The 18765-nt window shown below is 43.7% G+C and overlaps 2 pseudogenes; one reads left to right on the plus strand and one right to left on the minus strand.

Annotated features, from left to right (window-relative positions):
* Positions 1 to 12506: 12506 nt before the first annotated feature.
* On the minus strand, positions 12507 to 15008 carry LOC143268066 (putative ribosome biogenesis protein RLP24 pseudogene; annotated as a pseudogene).
* Positions 15009 to 17399: 2391 nt separating this feature from the next.
* On the plus strand, positions 17400 to 18435 carry LOC102906740 (inhibitor of growth protein 1 pseudogene; annotated as a pseudogene).
* The last annotated feature ends 330 nt before the right edge of the window (positions 18436 to 18765 follow it).

Raw genomic sequence — 18765 nt, forward strand, 5'->3', positions numbered from 1 at the left:
ACTTTCTGATGTCAACATTTACTTACAGTACTTAAAAAAATTGCAATGTATGCAATACAATCTGAATATTTTACTGTTAAACATACTGTGTCTATAAACTTAAGCACCAATAACTCTTTATTTGTTAAATTTCAAATCTAGACTATCAAGAGTAAATAAGGAAATTAATATTAAATAATATAGCTAAGACTGGTGATGGCAACATTATGTAAGATGGTAAAGCACAACAGCCTTGTAGATTCTTTAATCTCATGGTGAATTTGACTAATTTTGCCTTAACAATGTTTCACAAGAGCATAGTGTTAGGATCCTACCCTCTCTCCTGTTATTGCGCAGCTTGGGGTCTTGCGTCTGACGTCATCAGGGGGCATTGGCGACTATGTATGCACCTTAAAAAGCCAGACGTGGACCCCCACCCTCTCTGTCTGCTCTCTGCCCTGCTCCTGCCATCTCTCTCTTTCCAGGTCTGGCTCTCCTCTCTCCTATCCCCTCCCTCCTTCCAATGAAGCTCTCTGTAACTCTGGTAGTCATGGCCGTGGCTTTTCCACCGGTAACCAGCGCCATTCATCCTTTCACATAGGTTTTTCATTAACTGCTTCACATTTTTTCTTTGTATTTCTTATAAGTATGATTTAATGGTCTACTGTAAATTAATACAATAATTCATCGACCAACCTAAACACATGTGTCTTAGTCATGGTTAATATTGCTATGATGAAGCACCATAACCAAAGTAACCGGGGAGGAAAGGGTTTATTTGGCTTACACACTATTCATCACTGAAGAAAGTCAGAACAGAAACTCAAACAGGGCAGGAACCTAGAGGCAGGAGGCTGGCTGCTGCTTACTGGCTTGCTCATCATGACTTGCTCAGCCTGCTTATAGCACCCAGAATCACCAGCCTGGGGATGGTATCACCCAGGATAGGCTGGGCCCTCTCCCATTAATCTACAGGCTTGCCTACAGATCACACTTATGGAGACTTTTTCTCAGTTGAGGTTCCCACCTCTCAGATGACTATAGCTTGTGTCAAGTTGACATAAAACTAGCCAGCATAACATGTAACTAAGACTTGTACAATTATAAAAGTAGGTAAATGTTTGAAGATAGAAAAATCCCAAAAGATAAATTGTTAATGGAAAACAACAGTGTATCACAGCCAAGTGGTGCTTTTTGGAGGACATGCCTCTAATATTTTATGTTCAAAAATTCTCAAATTGGGCTATTCACGGAAACTCAGGGAATATGTTTTATTTACTTGCTTTAATTTACTATTTTATATGTGCAGGTATGATGTCTGTAGTGTGTATGGACGTGTGGATGTGTGAGTGTCTGTGAGTGCTGGCATGCAGCACCCATGGAAATCAGAGGACTATCTTGAGTGCTAGTATTCTCACCTTCCTCAGAGTTTGAGAGAGGATCCTTTGTCCATTACTGCACACAACAGTGCTGGCTCACAAGTTTTTTTAATTCTCCAGTGTCTGCCTCCAACTTTTTGCCTTAGGCATGATGGGAATTACAGGTGCACACTACAGTATCCAGCATTACGTGGGGTGTAACTTCTGTCCTCCTCATATATACACAGCAAGAGCCTTGTTTACTGAGCCACCTCACAGCTTCAGGGACACATTTTACTTAAAAAAAAAAAAAAAACTTCTTTTGCTTGAATATAACTTGAAATGGATGAATATAAGGTAATCTATCTTACTAAAGGAACTTTTTTTTTGGAAGCTTGTTAAGATCTAGTCATAGACTCTTGGGATAAACGTAGTTCAAAGGTTGTATTAGTCAGGCTCTCTAAAGGAAGAGAAGTGATAGAATGAATGCATGTAGTAAAGGGGAATTTATTAGACTGGCATTGGTCTGTCTAATAAATTAGACATAGACAGAAGATGGTCCAGGTAGTCCAACAATAGCTATCTCGAAGCAAAGACTAAGAATCCTTTACTTGCTGGGTTCACAAGGTGTGATGTTTCAGCAATTCCTCTCTCTTCTCTCTCTCTCTCTCTCTCTCTCTCTCTCTCTCTCTCTCTCTCTCTCTCTCTCTCTCTGTCCTAGAGAATTCCCAAGAGCTCCTGATCTTCAGTCTATGTAGGAATCCTGAAGAATTTGGTACTTATACCAGCAAAGGAAAGCCTCAGAAACAAAATGGATGAACTTGCCAGAGAGCGTGAGGGCAAGAAAATAAAAAGACAAAGTTGTATCCATCCATGTCCCTTTCTGTGAGCTGCCACCATGTCTTAGTCACTGTTTTGTTGCTGTGAAGAGACACCATGACCACAGCAACTCGTATAAGGAAAACATTTAATTGGGGCTGGCTTACAGTTCTGAGGTTTAGTTCATTATCCTCATGGTGGGAAGCATGGGAGCATGCAGGCAGACATGGTAGCTGAGAGTTTATATCTAGATCCACAAGCAGTGGGAAGAGGGAGACTCTGAGCCCAGCATAGGCTCTTCAAACCTCAAAGCCCATCCCCAGTGGCACACTTCCTCCAAGAAGACCACGCTGTAGAAGTAACCGTCTTACTCAATAAGAAACACAGCCAATGCAAAGATGAAAGCCCAAGAGGTCAGAGCTAAGAGCCTTACCCTTTACTCTGCAGCTATCCTCTTCAGCCAAGAGAGCTACTTCCTGTGTGTTTGTCTTTATAAAGACTTTCTGTTCTGCCTTCTCATTGGTTGTAAACTCAACCACATGATCGCCTCGTCACAGCCTGTCTGTACAGACCTCCAGGTCTTCTATGGTTAGTATTGAGATTAAAGGCATGTGTCTCCATGCTGGCTGTATCCTTGAATACACAGAGATCCGCCTAGCTCTGCGTCCCAAGAGCTGGGATTAAAGACATGCACCACCACCGCCCAGCTTCTGCGATGGCTTGCTCTTAGCTCTGACCCCCAGGCAACTTTATTTATTAACATACAAATAAAATCACATTTCAGTACAAATAAAGTATCACCATACCACACCTTCTAATCCTTTTGAAAATGCCACTCCCTGATGACCAAGCATTCAAACCTGTGAGCCTATGGGGGCCATTCTCATTCAAAACACCACACACTAGAAGGTGTGGCCCAGATTTAGGGTGGGTATCCTGGTTCAAATAACCTGATTAAGAAAATACCCCACAAATGTGCCTAGTGGCCTGGAGTTTAGTTGAGTCCAGATGTAGTTAATCTGACAACCAAGATTAACCATCACAAGTACGCTCTTCATCAACTTGACACACAATCACATCACCTTATGTCATGCTTTATTTCCAAAAGAAAATAAACAGGTCATAGTATCATCTAATATGGTATAACTATTTCACTTACAACTGCAAATGTTTCATATATTTTAAAATAGGTGGTAAAACCCCTTGCTTAGTCTTTTAATGTCTCATAATTTGAATGTAGGAATATAGATTTACATTTAACCACTAACATTATCTCAACTGATGTTAGAGAAAAGAAAATGTGATATTAGTGTAATATATGTGAATGTACATATACAAAGAGCTCATTAACAAAATAGGACAAAAATACTCCTATCAGTAACAAACCTTATTTCTTCAAAAGATTTTCTAATGGGCCACAAGGAGTGATAATAAGCAGAACAATTCCCTTTTCTACCACTTGATTCTTGGATTCTGACGGTGGGAGAAACTGTACCATATAAGGACACTGATTCAAGGCATATACCGTCTGCTGGAGAACACAGCCTCGGATTTCCACATTACTGTCACCTGGTTGACACTGTGTCTTTAAAAGGCCACTCCACCATTGTATCAAGCCAGCTGCTTGAGGATGGTGGGGAACATAAAAGACTAGAAGATGCACGAACATGGGCCTAATGTCATTCTTCTCTGACTGTGAACCCGAGTTCCTTGGTCAGAAGCAATGTATGTGGAATACCATGATGGTGGCTAAGGCATTCTGAAAGTCCACTGATGATAGTTTTGCCCACAGAAGTAGACATGCCACGCGGCGGAGACAGGCGGACACAGGTGGATCCACGGAGGCGACCCGCAGAGGTGGACGGGCCCGGTGGCAGTGGCCCACAGGGACATACAGGCCCAGCGGCAGCCGGCAGAGACATACAGGCCCAGTGGTGGCCCACAAAGGTAAATGGGCCCGGCGGCAGTGACAAGCAGAGGTAGGTAGGCCCGCGGCGGCAGCCGGCAGAGACATACAGGCCCGTTGCAGCTGACAGGGACATACAGGCCCGCTGGTGGAGACAAGCAGACGCAGGTGGGCCTGTGGCGGTGGGCCGCAGGGGTGGACAGGCCTGGCGGACGCAGCTTGGAACAGGGACGCCCCTAGCCCCAACACCTGGGGAAGAGGCTTTCTCCGTGGGTCGGAACCAGGGCGAGTCCGGGCACTCCGTCTGAGGACAACCCAGGGCCCAACTGCTGATCCTGTGAAACCCAACAACTTGGAGGTGTTGGTGAGACTACACTGCTCAGCTGAAACCCATCTGGGAGAGGATTCAGATGCCTACAGTTTGAAGTCTGAAGAAACAAGATCAGCTGAGGAGTTGACAAATGAACAAAACGTGACCTGGGAACACAGAAGAAGGCGCTACCCAGCCACTAAACCAGATCACCAGAATCATAAGTATATAATTCACCGACTGAAATCAGCTGTCCCTGAAGAAACAGCCCAATAGCACCAATTTAACCAAGAACCCCTACTAAACCAAGACTAAAAATTAGAACAAGAGAGGCACTCTCAGACACAGACACCACCTGCACCGCACAGAGGAAGAGATGAGTAGACGCCAGTGCAAAAATACAGGCAACAACATAAAGACCTATATGGCAACATCAGAACCTAATGATTCTACACCTGCAAGACCTAAACATACCATGACAGAAGAAACAGAAGAAATCAACCCTAAAAATGACTTTAAGAAGATGATAGAGGCCCTTAAAGAAGAAATAAAACATTCCCTCAAAGAGGAAATAAAAACTTTCCTTAAAGAAGAAATGAAAAACTACCTTAAAGAGGAAATAAAAACTTTCCTTAAAGAGAAAATGAAAAACTCTCTTAAAGAGGAAATAAAAACTTCTCTTAAAGAGGAAATGAAAAAACTCCCTTAAAGAAATGGAAGAAAAAAACGAACAAAAAATGGGAAGAAATCAAATCAAGCCAAGAAAAAGCAATTAAACAGATGAAAGAAACATTCCAAGATCTCAAAAATGAATTTGAGACAATAAAGAAAATACATGCTGAGGGAATGCTGGAAATAGAAATCCTGACTAAACGAACAGGAACTACAGAAACAAGCATAACCAACCGATTGCAAGAGATGGAACAGAGAATCTCTGACACTGAAGACACAATAGAGAAAATTGATTCGTCAGTCAAAGAAAACACTAAAGACAAAAAAGTCCTAACACAAAACGTCCAGGAAATTTGGGACACCATGAAAAGACCAAACCTAAGAATAATAGGGATAGAAGAAGGAGAAGAATACCAACTCAAAGGCACAGAAAATATATTCAACAAAATCATAGAAGAAAACTTTCCTAACCTAAAGAAAGAAATACCTATGAAGATACAAGAAGCTTACAGAACACCGAATAGGCTGGATCCAAAAAAAAACAGTCCCCTCACCACATAATAATCAAAACACTAAACACACAGAACAAAGAAAAAATATTAAGGGCCGCAAAGGAAAAAGACCAAGTAACATATAAAGGCAAACCCATCAGAATAACACCAGACTACTCAATAGAGACTATGAAAGCTAGAAGATCATGGACAAATCTCATGCAGACACTAAGAGACCACGGATGCCAACCCAGACTATTATATCCAGCAAAACTCTCAATCACCATAGGCGGAGTAAACAAAATATTCCAGGATAAAACCAGATTTAATCAATACCTGTCCACAAACCCAGCCCTACAGAAAGCACTAGAAGGGAAAATTCAACCCAAAGAAGCTAAACACATCCATGAAAAATCAAGCAATAGATAATCCCACACCAACATACACCACAGAAGGACAACACAACACAATCACAAAAAATAACAGGAATTAACAATCACTGGTCATTAATATCCATCAATATCAATAGTCTCAACTCACCTATAAAAAGACATAGGCTAACAGAATGGATAAGAAAACAGAACCCATCCATCTGCTACATACAAGAAACACACCTTAACTTCAAAGACAGACACTACCTCCGAGTAAAGGGCTGGGAAAAGGCTTTCCAAGCAAATGGACCTAAGAAACAAGCTGGTGTAGCTATCCTAATATCTAGAGAAAAAGGATGTTTCAAAAGAGAAGAAGTCTTGTGGCTATGCCTCAGTGGTCCAGGTAACTACCAGAACTCGGAAATCCGAGATGGAGACTAAGGCAGCAGAGACGAAACACATAGATGTACATACAGGAAATAATAATAATAATAAAAAAAAAAGTCAGTAAAGCCAAGAAGAACAAAAGAAAGGTGGATGCTGAAGCCCATCCGTCAGATGAGCCTGTGAACGAGGAACCAGTGACAAAAAAGAAAAAAAAAAAAGATGGAAAGCAAATCCAAAAAATAGTACCGAGGTGCCAAAGGATGACAGCAAGACAGAGGAGACTAAGGGGGACAATAAAAAGCAAAATACTTCCATTAAAAAAGGTGCAAAGAAGAAACCTCAAAAAGGTAAATCAAGTAAGAAAGGCAGCAGACCTGCTCAGGAGACGCAGAAGGAGATGGCTCCGGCAGAGCCTCCTTCCATGGAGCTGGCTCAGGAGGAGGTCTCTTCCGGTCCTGCGCTCACTCAGGTGGTGGTCACCCCTACAGGCTCTACTCAGCCCGGGCTTCCTTCTCCCATGGATATTGCTCAGACTGGGCCTGCTCAGATGGAGCTGCCTTCTCCCTTGGAGCCTCCTCAGAGGGAGCCACCTCCTCCCCTGGAGCCTGCTCAGAGGGAGCTGCCTTCTCCCCTGGAGCCTCCTCAGAGGGAGCTGCCTTCTCCCCTGGAGCCTGATCAGATGGAGCCGCCTCCTCCCATGGAGTCTCAGCAGGGACATTGTCAGAAGAGGCTGCTTTGTCCTTTGGACCATGCTCAGGTGGAGGTTGCTCAGACAGGGCCTCCTCACATGGGATCTGTCCAGAAAGAGCCTCCTGCTGTCATGGAGCCACCTCTTCAAGTGAAACCAATCACCAAAAGGTCTTCGAAAAGGTCTCCCGAAAAGAGAGTACCAAGGAGAAGTCGGGCATGCGGAGTGAGGTGGTGCTGCAGGAGCAAGTCCTTATTGAAGTTGGCTTAGTGCCTGTTAGAGATAGCCAGCTTCTGAAGGGAAGCAGGCGCGCACAGGATCTTCCAAAGGGAAACTCAAGAAGAGACGAGACACCCAAGGACCAAGAAATTGGCTCTGATGGGGAAGGAAATAAAATGGCCCCTCTCAAGAAAGTGGGAACAGAGGAAGCTGGCAAGAGTCTAGCTACGCTTGCTGCTCCCAAGGAATCTACCAGTGCCTTATCCTCGGAACAAAACTCAAATGGGTCAGGTGGTGAAACGTTACATGCTAAGTGTCAGACTGGTTCAGCTGGGCTTTGTGAAATGGAAGTGGACACTGAGCAGAACCCAGACAGTGTCCCTGTGAAAGCCTCAGCACCCGAACCGGCGTCACCATTGCCTCCTGTCCCATCACCAACCGTAATGGCCTCGCCTCCTATCACTTTGGCTGAAAACGAGTCACCGGACATTGATGAAGACGAAGGCATCCACAGCCATGATGGAAGTGACCTGAGTGATAATATGTCCGAGGGAAGTGATGATTCTGGGCTGCATGGGGCTCAGCCAGTGCCACAAGAAGCAAGTTCAAAAAGTGGGAAGGGGGGGTTGGCAGTTAAAATAACCGACAGCTGCATCTTTCTTCCAGTGAGTACCTGAACAGGGCTGATGTGAATTATGTACAGTCCAGATTTTAAGAATCATACTTTCTCAGGGATCTCCACAAACTAGTGGGTGTCCTCACTGCCCCTGTGAGACAGCCTCTGTACGGGAGAGGCCTCACGTGACTTTGTCCCCGGTGTTCCTCTGGGGACACCTGTGTGAGAAACTGCATGCTCCAGAACCAGCTCTCGTGTCCTTTGGCCAATGCCGGAGTGTGAAATAGTCCAACGTGGGATTTTTCTTACTAGTAGTAAACAAAGAATGATCCCAATCAGGAATCGTGACTTTTTTTTTTTTTTTTTTGATGATGGTCATGTTCTGTTTTGAAATAACCTCTGTGTATTTCATTTATTTTCTTTTACCTGGCGATCTCTGAGCAGGCTTCAGATTTTGACAGTTGATGAAAGATACGACAAGCATTAATGTGTGGGTGAAAAGCTTGGTGAAATTCTGAGTGAAGTTTTAGTTAAAGTTGGTTAAACTTGGGATTGACTGGGAGGCCAAAGATTTAAAAAGCAGAAGATTCTCTCAAGACACAAGTTCTGTGATAGTAGTGTGTTTTGTGTGTGTGAATGAGAATTTGTAAATGTTGAATTCTAGGCTCTGACAATCATTGTCAGTGCAGATCAAGCTGCAAGTATTTATGTTTTAAAACTCAAATTATAAAGCTAGTTACTTTCTAACAACTAGTTTTAATGTTTATGAGCATATTTTACCTACATTACCTTTTCAGGATGTTGAGAAAGATGCATCACAAGCACAGGCTGGAGGCTGGGGGCTAGATGGTTTTGAGGAAGAGGTCTTGGTGGACTCTTTCATAGAGCAAAGGGAAGCAATGCCTTCTGGGAAATGAGCTAAGTTTTAATCTAGTCTTTAAGATTAGAAGTCAAAAACAAAAATGTTAAGGAAATGAAAACCTAATTGATCTTTGAAGTATTGTTATGTGGAACTGAGTGGGACTTTTGAGGCCTTTCTTCCAGAAAACAAGGACTTGGTTGTCAGGCCTATATTAGGCCTAAACCTTGGTGCCATGTAGTTGTACTTAAATCATTTCAATGGAAAGTGTCTTAGTGATTGGAACTTCTAGTGTAGTTTGGAGTTCTTCCATTTGAAAAATGTGATATTTGCATGGGATTGTTTGAATCTTGTTTTTCTAGTCCCTCCCCATCACCACCCTCATAGTCTGAAGGTAGATTTTTCTCTTGATAAAGGAACAAAAAAAGTGAACATCTTGTTTGTAAATAGGTATCTAGTAACTAGTGGTAAACTTGAAATGGTAGAATTCTTTAAAGCCTAATTCTAAGTAGCCTTAGGAAAATGTATCTTAATTATTTTTGAACCTATATTCACCTTGTTTTTTTCAAATATCTTAAGTTATATTTTCTTTTTCAGAGCTGCTTCTTATTTGGGGCTACTTTTTTTTTTTAAATTGAGGCATAATTTATAAAAGGGTATATTGTTTTGATGAGACTTTTTACAACTGTGGCTGGATGTCTTTCTTTAGTCTTCCAAGAAGGGCCATTTTACTTTTTTAGAGTTACTTTTTAAAGTCATGAGGTCAACAACTTGGACTACTATGCATGTAAGTGCTAATGCAAATTAAAGCCCAAGTTGACCTCTAGCAGCAGTTCATTCTATGTTGACAGTGAGAGAACACTTTGCCTGTTAGGATACTGTTACTTGTGGACTGAAATGCTGAAGAAACCCCTCCCCCTATTTTGTTTTTTGCAAAAATCAAGGTATATTCTAGGGTTTCCTGGTTGACCTCAACAGATAAACTGAGCTGATAGTCTTAGTTCAGAAATGATCTGAATGTAGATTTACAGTCTACGCGTATAGCTGGCTAAATGAGATCGCTTTCACAGTTCTGCATGTATCCCATCGGCTCCCCATTAGTCACTGAACTCTTAAAACTAGTATTGTAACATTACCACAATGTTTTGTGCCAAAACATTTATAAAACATTTATAAACTTTACAGTGCAATATGTGTTCCTTTTCTGAGGCAAACCAAAGGTATATTTCTCAAGGTTCTGCTGCTATTACCAGCGTTGATGGAGGATTTTTTATACATTTGTAATAGATAGAAATAAACCAGAAAAAGAGAAGAAAAAAAGTGGTGGAGGAAAAAGTGAACACTGCAAGAATACTCAAAAGGGCTGAGAGTTGCAAACACCAAGAATGGCTTTGCATAGTAAATGGAATAGAACAGCTCTGAACTATAGCTTACTTTTCCTGGTTTGGTCTGACAGAATGATTGAATGCTTTTGTACAAAAATCAGAGCCTTAAAAACAAGGATTTGATGAGATTGTAAAATGGTGTGCCACTTTGGCAAAACAGTTTGGTGGTTGGTCAAAATGCAAAACATTGTTACTCTGTTACTCAACAATTCTACCCTTAGGAAAATATCCTCAAACTACTGAAAATGTGCACCTATGAAACATGTACATGAAGGTTTACAGCAGTGTGTTGCTAATAGTAAAAAAGTTAAAACAACTCAAATAGCTATCAAATACTGGAGAGAAATAAAATGTGGCTTATTCATACAATAGAATATTATTAAGAGATAAAAATGAATGAGAAACTGACAGATTAAATGACTTAGGTGAACCTTCATAATTTCATTTGTAGATCTTTCCATTTCTAATTTATAAATACATTTGGGGTTATAAATTATAAATGTACTGTCTCCTGTCAACATTGTATACTTCTATTTGATGATTTCTGTGTCAAACATTATATAGAAATGTTTCCAAGTATTTTCTGTATTAACTGTGAATGAATAGAACAAAATAAATTGCCTGTGATGGGAGAAAAAAAAAAGACAATAAAGTTTAGGGGTTGTGATGGCTATTCTTCTTTGTCACCTTGAATACATCTGAAATCCACTAAAACCCAAACTGCAGGGTACACCCATGGGGAATTGTTCTTGACTAGATCATTTGAGGTGGAAAGAACCATCCTAAATCTGGATCCACCTTAAATCTGGGACACACCTTCTGCTGGCAGACTATACATAGGGCATGGAAGAAGGAAGCTTTTGCTTGCCCTCACTCTCACTGGCAAATTCATTCCTTTACTAGCAATTAAAGTAGTGGTTCTCAGCCTGTGGGTCATGACCCCTTTGGCAAACCTCTGTCTCTAAAAATATTTACATTACAATTCATAACAGTAGCAAAATTATAGTTATGAAGTAGCAACTAGAACAATTTTATGTTTGGGGGTCACTGAAAGGATTTTGTGGCAAAAAAGTATCTTGGTGATCCTGGGCCAAGGAATGTCTCAAAAACCACATCATACAACAAATTTATTGGGAAGGGGAGGATATAAATTGGCAGCCTCTGATGGGGATGGGGACAGCAGCAGACCAGGTCATGATGGCAGGCTTTACAGGGGGGTTATGGGGCATGTGCACAGAGAAAATATGGTGATGGTGGTGGCAGTGGAAACTTGTTGCATTGGCCATTAGTGATGGGGGGGGAAGACATTGGCACTGAGTCATCGAAGGCAGCGTAGGGATGAGGAAGCATCAGGTTCTGGAATGTGGATGGTTCTGAGTTCACTAACAATTACCTCAATGTGAGGGATTGTATTAAAGGGTCTTGGCTCTAGGAAAGTTGAAAACAACTACATAAGACCCTATTTCTTTGGGATTTTGGTATATACTGAAGACCATCTGAGACATCCAGCCTCATGGATGGGACAACTACTGCATTTTTGGACTTTGCATCAGGAGACAGCCATTGTTGGAACAGTCAGACCATAGCCTGCAAGCTACACTAATAAATCCCACAGATAGGAAGCTAGATGATAGATAGATAGATAGATAGATAGATAGATAGATAGATAGATAGATAGATAAATGCATTTTATCATACAAATACAGGGGATTAATCATTGTCAATAAAACTCTGAGGCAGACAAACCCAAACCACTTCTACATAGGCTTGCTTCTCAGAGAAACCACTAAATCAAGAAAATTAATCATGTATTATAATTTTTTCCCTGAAGGTAGTTGCTACATTTCCAGGAGGAGAAAGGAATATTTCTCAGACCTGGTCCACCATAGAGGAATGGAGTTGGTGGCTTTATACTTAACTGTTAGGTATCCAAACTGTTTATAAGAACACAGGGTGGTTGGTTAGGCAGTTAGACCTAGTCCCTACTGTTTGGACAAACAGTTGAAGTTCCTATTTAACATATTAAAGTGGACAATGGCCACCAGGTTCTCCCTGCATTCCTCAGTCCCTACCTGTTACTGGGTAGGGGCTCCTGGTTGGCATGCCCCACCCCCTACCCTAAATTTCTCTGGGGTGGGGACATTGGGCTACCATTTCCCCAGTTGCCCTTCCCTTTATAATCCAGCCATTTTGGCTCTCTGGCCCTTTACCCTCCTGGCCTCTTGGTCTGGCTTTCCTCGCCCCCGCGCCCCCCCCCCCCCCCGGTTGGTTTAAAAATGATAAGCAGCGCTGGTTATCATTCGGAAAGGTAATGAGGCACAAGCCACGACAAAACCCAATATCAGAGCTTTATTGGGGGCTGGGGAACAAATGTGCCTGGGGAGAGGCACATGCAGAGAGCAGAGAGAAAGAACTGAGAAGAGAAGGGGAGAAGTCAGTGTCCAGATTTTTTTTTTAACTTTAGAAATGGTTTTATTTATGTACAAATAATAAGCAACATTCTATCCATAAATTCTATTTTCCAAAAACAATTGTTTCTTTAAGAAAATAAAAAATGCTGGGTGTGATGGTGTACACCTTTAATCCCAGCACTCAGGAGGCAGAAGCAGGTGAATCTCTGTGAGTTCAAGGCAGCCTAGTCTACATAGTAAGTTCCAGAACAGCCAGAGCTACATAATATGAGAGACCCTGTCTCAAAACACCGAAAAAGAAAACCACATAATAAGTTTTAAAAAGTACCACGATTCTTCTGCTTCTAGACCATTGCCGGGCTAGAGAGAGCTGGGGGCTAAGGGTGTTGGGCCAGAAGTCACAACTTGGAATTGAGCATTCTCCAAAGCAGTAAGAAGGTACCATTCGGGCAAAATTTGTTCAACCACGCCCCACCCCCACCCTCACAGGCTGCCTATTGGAATGGCTGAAGCAGGCCAGACAGCCCAGCCTAATTCAGCTGCCTTGTAGCATTGTATGCGGCCAGCATGCAACTCTAAGAAGCTGCTAACCAGACTAAAGCAAAGCAAGAGACTGAGGTTGTCCTGAGAACGGTTAGTTCCTTGTTGTGACCTCTGTTTCAATGACCCTAATAAGCAGATTATCCTAGTGCAAGGAAAATATTACATCACGATAGATTTCACATTAGCAAGACAGTCAGCACAGAAATGTTGCCTGGTGCCATTAAGCAACAACTCAAACCATGGTATGCCCAGAGTTGATGCCTTCATCTACACACAAACTACATAAAAACTTTTGTGTTTATGTAAGCATAGCACAGTGAGGCAGAACATTGAGCTGAGATCTAACACCCACGATGGATGCTTTTACAGGCTGCAATATAAGAAAAAAGCATGTGAATCACCTTTGTCTGAGGGACCTTACATAACCAGTCAGTAACTTAGGGACCGACAGTCTCCACTGGTTTCCGGTGTGCCCAGGGCTGGTTGCAGGAGGCACCATTAGGAAGCATCCTCCATGTCCACATCCTCCTGCAACTGCTGGACCATTTTTCTTCCAGCTGCTTTCCTTTGCCTGCAAGAGGAGCCCGGATAAGATGGATGCTCTGCTTGACTTCTTTGATGTCTTCTGAAGCTCTTTGTTTTTCTTCAACCTGTTCATTATAAACTTAGCCTGGCGTTTCTGCTTGATCTCTTCAGCCCTCTTTATTGCATCAATGGTTTTACTCCAGAGCTCTCGCTGGTATTTCACAGGTTCATTTCTACGCTTTTCAAATTCAAATGAGTTGTCCACAGTGAGCTCTTTGCCAGCTGCTTTCCGGAAGGCTTTAGTCTACCTGACCTTGCCCGGGTTCCGCTTCTTCTTGAAGTTTTTATGACACTTGGATTTGCAGAATCGGAACACCTTGCAGTCGTTGTGGACGAACATCATGCCGTGGCCCAGGCAGATCGGCCCGGAACAGAAGTAACATTTCTCGATCCTCACATTGACTCCGCATCCAGTGTCCAGCTTTTTAAGGGTCCCGTAAACATGCATAGGCAGGCTTACAGAACTACGCCACACATGCCCAAATTGCATGAACACACCACGCATACTTAACCACTTAGTGCACACTGATGACATAGGACACAAGACCCCTTGCTTAGCCCCTGAACTGCGCATGTGCAGTCATGCAGCTGGAGTGGGGGCAAAATCCTAACACCCCCTCCTCACATGGTCCAGCTCAGGGTCATGTTTACTCTGGACTTTCCCAGATGCCCCTGCCTCTGGCTACGCTCTCCCTATTTTATCTACAGTAAACCGTCTCCCCCACAATACCTAGAAGCGCTCATGTCCTTCCCTTTTATATTTCTTTTTTTTTTTAATTCACCTATATTACCCCCTGGGGAAAGAACATCCCTTTTAAACAAACACTGCCTTCCCCTTTGCGTTTCCAGGGGATCCACAACGTCACTTCTTGTCATTTGTCCTCCCGTGGGATGGAGTCTGTGTCACCCAGAAGAGTCACAGTCAAGTGTTCTGGATACTAGGGTGATCCATGGTGCATTCTCAAACTTCAGTGCTTTAAAAGAGTTATTTTCGTAGCTCTCTTGAACTCCAATGAAACGCCTGAACAGAAGAAGGACAGGGGCCCTTATGCTTTCTCAATATTTGTATGAAAAGAAGCTTCTGTCTGGGCATGGTAACTCAGGTCTGTAATTCCAATTACTCAGGAGGCTGGAAAAGTAGGTCATAAGGCCTTCCTGGGTGACTTAGTGGAATTGCTTCAATAATAATAATACAAAAAATACTAGAGATGTAGCTCAGTGACAGAGCATTTACCTAGCATGTGTGAGGCCCTGAGTTCAATACCCAATAACACACATACACACACACACACACACACACACACACACACACACACACACACACACACGTACACAAAGAAGGAGGAGGCAGGAGCAAAGAAAGAACATCTGCATTTATCCTGTGACCTGCAAAGCAATGTAAAAGAACTCCAAAGAGAAAAAAATAAAGTTGTTTTTTTTCATTTTATGTGTGTGGGTGTTTTGCCTGCATGTACGTGTGCCATCTACATGCAGTGCCTGTGAAAGCCAGAAGAAGGTGTCAGATCCCCTGGGACTGGCGGTATAGACAGTTGTGAGCCACCAGACATGGGTGGTGAGAATCAAACTTGAGTCCTCTGCCAGAAAAGTGCTTTTAACCACTGAGCCATCTTTCCAGCCGCACCCAAAAAAGAAAAAAATTATAACTCTAAAGTGGTAATTTCTAACTGGGAGAATTATAAGCAAATTAAATCTTTGTGCTTGCTTTTTCCTAAACTATCTACAATAAGTGTTTACTACACTTAGAATAGTGAAACAGTAAATGTATTTTAGAGTTAATGATTATCACTGTGTGGGACAGGAGGCAGAGGGGGATATGTGGTTTCTGCAATTAACGTTTCCCTCACCCTTCCTACCTTTCCTCTTTGGTTCAAGTGTTTCAGTTGGGTTCAAAAAAAAAACCTTTTTTGGATTTCCAAACTAATAGGACGTCAAGCTTCAGCACACACAATGAAAACATTCTGCTGCCATGTGATGCCTAGATCTGCAGAAAAGAGTGAGCTGGAATCCTGTCAGTGACAATAGAAGACAATGAAGTTGGGAACCGGCAGCTGATCCTCCAACAAGTTCAGCACTAGCTGAGGCCAGCCGCTGGCCGGCAGCCAGCCGCTTCTCACCCATTTGTTTTTAGAACTACTGTGTTTCGTGGACATTAAAAGTCTTTGACAATGGAATGGTGTAAACAGCCTAGACATGCCCCAGCCCTGGGGCAGAAACAGCCGTGAGAAGGAAGCATGCTGACTTATGGCTCAATACCGTGCTCCAGAAGCCAGCCACTGCACCTGCTGAGTAGGACCTGTCCCTAGAGTTTGTCTCCAAAAGACCCCAGGTAATCCTAGGTGTGCTGTGTCATTGCTGCACCACCAGCACCGTGAGACCCCAAATCAGAGACCGTTGACTAAAATACAGATTCCTCTGCATCATCCGAGACCTGCTGAGTCTAGTTCCCTGAGGTGGGGCAATGGGGTATCTGCGGTTGTATCCAGTCACCAGATGATTCGCACACACTAAAGTCTGAGATCAATGGCTTCACAAGTGCTGAAGTCTGTTTCTGCCTCTGTGTCATGAAACCGTGAACATGTTCCCTGTCTTCGGAATTAAATCAGTGGTATACTTATACTCTCGGGAGGCACAGCACAGGTCTTCGGTGGACAGCGTCATAGTCAGCATTATTTGTTAAGTTTCTCCCAAAGCATTCATACCTACTTGGATTATGAGGAAATTGCTTTGCAAATGCAGTGTTCTACATCAGAAAGGTAATAGAGAAGTGTCCCCAAATGTGTACCCTAAATCTGTTTCCACACAGAAGGAAGATACATGAGATGTGACAAGACATCTGGGGCATGATATGCCTGGATGGAAGAGACCCCCAAAAGACTATCATGGAGACCAACTCCCATATGTAAAAGTAAAGAGCTTTTATTTTCAAGCTCGGAGTTTGGACTCTCTGTCCAACACAGTGATGAGAGCAGAGAGCCCAGAGCCCAAACGGGTAGGGTTTTTATCATAGCAGAGGTTAGGGTGAGGGATTTCCAGGGTTCAGGACCCTGATTGGCTGATGTTTGTCTAGGGGTATAGGAAATGTTTGAAATGTCAGGTATTTCCCCTTAGATCCAGGCCCCACTGGGTGGGGTCAGCTTATGGCTTTTTCTGGATCTGGGTGTTACCTGCCAGTAAGCTTGTTACAGAAGCTGTGTCTGGGCCTCAAAGCCTGTCATGGCAGTTGTGTGGTCAAACTATTTTGGCCCCCCACAGGGCACATTTCATTTTCCACATATATGTGCTCTAGAACTGGCACAGTTTTAAAGGCACCTGAACAATTTTCCCACATAATGAACGTATTCTTCTAAGGGCATCAGGTGATCCAGGTAAGAAAGAAAAGACCCAGGCTCTTAGCTCAGGCCACTTGACTCCAGCATCTGTTTCTAACCAACAAGACAGAATGAACCGTGCCTTCGCTCGGTCTGCCTAGTCTTAGAGATCTCATCTAGTTGTATAAACTTGTCTGGCTTTCAATATAGAAACATCAGTACTTGTAAAGAATATTTTGCTGGGGGCGTGCGCCGGAGCCTCGGCCGCCGCGGCCCGCGCCTGCAGGCGCCGGGGTCCCCGCGGCCCCGGAGGCGGCGCGGCGGGCGCCAGATGTAGCCGCCGGCCGGCCCGGCCGAAGTGGCGGGGAAGGGGGGGGGCGCGGGAGGGCGAGAGAGCTTTGCATTTTGCAGTGCTGCTGCTTGAGGGGGGCGGGGGGTGGAGGAAGCGGAAAGCCGCCGAGTCGCCGGGGACCTCCAGGGTGAACCATGTTGAGTCCTGCCAACGGGGAGCAGATCCACCTGGTGAACTATGTGGAGGATTACCTGGACTCCCACTGCCTTTCGACCTGCAGAGGAACGTCTCGCTGATGCGGGAGATCGACGCCAAATACGAGATCCTGAAAGAATTGGATGATTACTATGAGAAGTTCAAGCGCGAGACGGACGGTGTAGAAGAGGCGGGTACTGCACTGCATCCAGAGGGCCCTGATCCGCAGTCAGGAGCTGGGCGATGAGAAGATCCAGATCGTGAGTCAGATGGTGGAGCTGGTGGAGAACCGCACCAGGCAGGTGGACAGTCACGTGGAGCTCTTCGAGGCACACCAGGACATCGGTGACAGCACTGGCGGCGGTGGCAAGGCCGGCCAGGACAAGTCGAAGAGTGAGGCGATCTCTCAGGCGGACAAGCCCAACAACAAGCGGTCCCGGAGGCAGCGGAACAACGAGAACCGAGAGAACGTGTCTAATAATCACGACCACGACGACATCACCTCAGGAACACCCAAGGAGAAGAAAGCAAAAACCTCAAAGAAGAAGAAACGCTCCAAGGCCAAAGCAGAGAGGGAAGCCTCTCCCGCAGACCTCCCCATCGACCCCAACGAGCCCACGTACTGTCTGTGCAATCAGGTCTCCTATGGAGAGATGATCGGCTGCGACAACGATGAGTGTCCCATCGAGTGGTTCCACTTTTCTTGTGTGGGACTCAACCATAAACCAAAGGGCAAGTGGTACTGCCCCAAGTGTCAGGGGGAGAGCGAGAAAACAATGGACAAGGCCCTGGAAAAGTCCAAGAAAGAGAGGGCTTACAACAGGTAGTGTGTGGACGTGCACACGGGCAGGAGAACAAACCCAAGTCCCAGGATGGGCAGATGAGTATTTTTAGAGACTGGTAGAAATGGACCCTCTCCTCGGGATGGCAGAAACAGCCTGTGTCTTCATGGTGTACCTGTAACCAGACTGGGTCTGCAGATCAGCGTTTTAGAAACTACCAATATAGGTTCGAATTAAACACGTCAGCAAGTGTCAGACTGGTTTTTGGGGTTGGGGAGTGACTTGGAAGTAACCTAACAGATGTATAAAGAAGAGATTTAATTTGGCTGTTTCCACAAAAATGTTATGGTTTACAAAAAAAAAAAAAAATTATCCAGGTTGCTGAAGTACAGCAAGTGTGCTTCTCGCTGCCATAATGTATATCCACATGACAAGTTGGTCAAAGGTTTAAAGTCTAAATATTATTTTTTAAAAAGGTTAATGGGTAAATTTTACATGACATATTTTATACATGGCCTATTCCCCAACTGGCCATTTTTAATGACTGGGGACATTTTTAATAGGTCAG

This window comes from Peromyscus maniculatus, chromosome 12, assembly GCF_049852395.1.
Source record: "Peromyscus maniculatus bairdii isolate BWxNUB_F1_BW_parent chromosome 12, HU_Pman_BW_mat_3.1, whole genome shotgun sequence".
NCBI lineage: Eukaryota > Metazoa > Chordata > Mammalia > Rodentia > Cricetidae > Peromyscus > Peromyscus maniculatus.